The sequence below is a fragment of the Arachis ipaensis genome, chromosome B05 (assembly GCF_000816755.2).
Source record: "Arachis ipaensis cultivar K30076 chromosome B05, Araip1.1, whole genome shotgun sequence".
NCBI lineage: Eukaryota > Viridiplantae > Streptophyta > Magnoliopsida > Fabales > Fabaceae > Arachis > Arachis ipaensis.
The window spans coordinates 125,516,061-125,519,829 of record NC_029789.2 but is presented as its reverse complement, the minus strand read 5'-3'; positions in this window follow the sequence as shown (position 1 = coordinate 125,519,829).

Below are 3,769 nucleotides of genomic sequence, written 5' to 3'. Positions count from 1 at the left end.
TTTATTATATATTTTTATAACTTTATTTTTTATTAAAATAACTTATTATAATTAATACATTTTAACATTCTTATAATAATATATTTGGGATAAAAATATAAATTAAATTAAAATTGATACAAACTCTCGTTATCACAAAATATTTAATTATGTTCGATAAGTTGGGTTATCGGACGGTTTAGATGTGAAGATGGGTCCTGCTTTGGTCTGAGTTCTGAGAACGGTTCGCGCTATTTGCCAACTTTTTGAGCTCCTGATGGGTTGAGGGGTGCCACTTGCAAGGATATTCCGACGCCCAAGTCAGTGTAGGGTGCAGGTGGAAAAAGAGGAAAGTTATGATGACGTACTTTGGGGGAGGGGTAGGACCCTCTCCTTATATACCTTGTCAGTAGGGCGGGCCCCGCAAAGTGAGGTCACCTTCCAGGAAGCTTCGCTTCCCCCAGCTGTCAAGCAGCTGCCAGTCAGGACGCATGTTCGGGTCTTGGGTCCAGGCAGATTATAAGCATCGACTCGGCCGTGTAGGCTGGTCAGTTGCGGGTCGAGCGGTAACCCTGCTCAGCTGGGTTGGGCCACAACAGTGCCCCCAACGCGCCAGATGCGGACGTAAGCGCCGTGTATGGCGCGTTCTCTTTCTCCTTTTGCCCAGTCGTCGTCTTGCCAGTCCCTCGTGGTGAGGACGCGCCTCCTACGCGTGCACATACCTGTTCGTTGTGGGGGTGCGTCCTTTGTCGACTCGTTTACCGCGTCGAGCATTTAATTCTCTTAATGGCAGTTCAAAACCCTGCGAGAAAAGACCATCATACCCCTGCCTTTCGCGCTTCTCAGGGTTGGTTTCCTTTACAGTTTCCATTTGGTTTTGCCTCAGTTCCACTGTATTTTCATTGCTTTCTCCTCTCTCTTGCAAAAACCTCCATCGCAGACCCTGCTTCATCCAGATTCTTGCCAGTTCTTCAATCCCTTTCCATTATCATCCTTATCCTGGTAAGTTTCCTATCCTTTTTCTTAGTGTTGGTGTTCATTTTTGGCTTTGCATGCGCGTTTGGTATGAACTGCTTGATGTGGATTGCGTATCCTCTTGTGTTTTAGTATTAGGTAGGTACTGTAGGGGGTTACCATTTTAGGAATTTGTTTTTTCGGCCTTCTTATTTCGAGGATTATGACTGATGGATAGGCAATCTGTAGTTTTCTGGTAGTGTCGTAGCTTTCTAGTAGTACTTCCGACCTCCCGACCTTATAGACTGATTTTGAGTGGTGCTGATAAACCACTATTTTATGATTTATCTTGTGCTCAATTGAGTGGTTTTTATCAAGTCTTTACTCACTTATTCATATAATTTGCATGGTTTTACAATTCCTTCCTTATTCTATGATATATGTGAAAACATATTTCCTAGGCCTTAAAACTGTTAATATTAATTACCCTTTATTACCATTCGATGCTGTGATCCGTGTGTTAAGTATTTTCAGGCTTTATAGGGCAGGAATGGCTTAGAGGGCAGAAAGAAAACATGCAAAAGTGGAAGGAACGCGCGAAAATGAAGTATTTGAGAAACTGACAGTGACGCGCACGCATGGACGACGCGGACGCGTGCCTGACGCGTACGCGTGACAAGAAAAATTTCCAAATGACGTGCACGCGTGACAGACGCTACATGCAGAAAATTACAGAATTCGCCCTCAGCGATTTCCGGGCTCTTTTTCGGCCCAAATCCAAGTCTAAGAACACAGAATAGAGGCTGGAGAATGGAAGAATCAAATTGATTCAAAAAAAACATTCACTATTCACAATTTTAGGGGGGAGAAGTAGTTTTCTAGAGAGAGAGCCCGTTTGAGGATTTAGGATTTCTTTTAGTTTTAGTTTTATTTATTCCCAATTCTAGGTTTAATGTTCCTTTAATTTATGTTCTCTTCTACTTTAATTTATTCTAGCATTCTAGTTTATCTATTTCCTTTATTGATCACTTTATGTTGCTATTTGATTTATGAATTCTTATGTTTAATTTGATTTTCTATTTAATACAATTTGAGGTATTTCAGATTTAAGATTGCTTTTTTCAATTCATAATATTGATGATTCTAATTTAATTTAGATTTCTCTCCTTTTGCTTTGGTTGAGTAATTGGTGACACTTGAGTTATCAAACTCCCTTGTTGATTGAAAATTGGAATTTGCTGGTTGATTTGGATCCCTCTAAAGCTAGTCTTTCCATAGGAGTTGACTAGGACTTGAGGAATCCCATTTATTAGTCCACTTGACTTTTCTTTATTTAGTAAGGGTTAACTAAGTGGGAGCAATAAACAATTCTCATCACAATTGATAAGGATAACTAGGATGGGATTTCTAGTTCTTATACCTTGCAAAGGTTTTCATGATTATTAATTTACTTTCTTGCCAATTTATTTCCTTGTTCCCTACTTCAAAAACCCAAAAGAAACTTTTCCATAACCAATAATAAATCACACCTCCCTGCAATTCATTGAGAGACGACCCGAGGTTTAAATACTTCGGTTATCAATTTTATTGGGTTTGCTTTAGTGACAACCAAAACTTTTGTACGAAAAGATTCTTTGTTGGTTTAGAAACTATGCTTTCAACGAGGATTTATTTGTGAATTTCTTTACTAGTAAAAATCCGTCCATTAAAAAATGGTGTTGTTGCCGGGGACTTGCAATTGTGTGCCTTATTATTGGTTATTGTAAATATTTGCTTTTGCTTCTTTATTTGTTTTTGTTTTTGTTTTTAATTTTCATTAGTTACTATGAATTCTCTCCCCTATCGCTTTGAGTTTGGTTCCAATGTTGTTATAAGGAATGAGCGCTATAATAAGAACATGCATCAAGGTTGGAATAACCAAGGATGGGTGAAGCCACAAGGATTCGATCAACCCTCTTGGCGACAACCCCCTCCAATGCGCTATAACCAACAACCATTCTATGATGCATACCAAGACAATAGTTATGGTGGACCTTTCTGTGACAACCAACCTCCACCAAATTACTATGGTCAAGAACCATTCCGAGGTGCATACCAAGATGATAGATATGGTGGACCCCCTTGTGGTTACCAACAAGCCCCACCCTATGCTTATGGACCCCCTCCTCAACATAGCTTTGAACCACCAAACTCACAAGCCCCCTGCTACCAAACACCCTCACATAATCCTAACCCCTATCCATCCAATCAACCACCCTATGAGCCATATGATCCTAATCATGCAACCCGAGGAGAACAAGAATCAGAGAATCGTCTCAAGGAAACAGTGGATAAATTTCATGCAACCCTTCATCAACTGGAGCAAGCGATAAATCAACTAGTTTCCCAACGTTCGGACACTCAAGGAACTCCCATGGTTTCATGTGGAGAATCTAATGAAGAACGTAGTACGAAGGAGACACTAGAAGCTCTGACGGATAGCAAGGAGCATGACTTTGTGCTGGAACAAGTGGAGGAAGCCGGAATCATCAAAGAAGACAAATTGGTTGAAGATTTAGAAGATGCTGAACCTCCATGGGAATCAAGAGTTGTAGAGAATTTCGCCAAGAAAATTGCAATTGATGCTAAGGAAGATAGTGCACAACCCCCAAGGCATGTACCTTATGAAGAATTGGACGGAACAGATCACGGAGCAAGTTTCCTTGGTAATGATGATCATGAATCAAGCTCTCCTAGTGATGAACTTGCATCCGCAATTGAATTCTTTGCGCTTGAAGAACTTTCCCCAAGTGAATACGAAGATGATGTGGAGGTAGACTTTTCTCAACCTCCAACT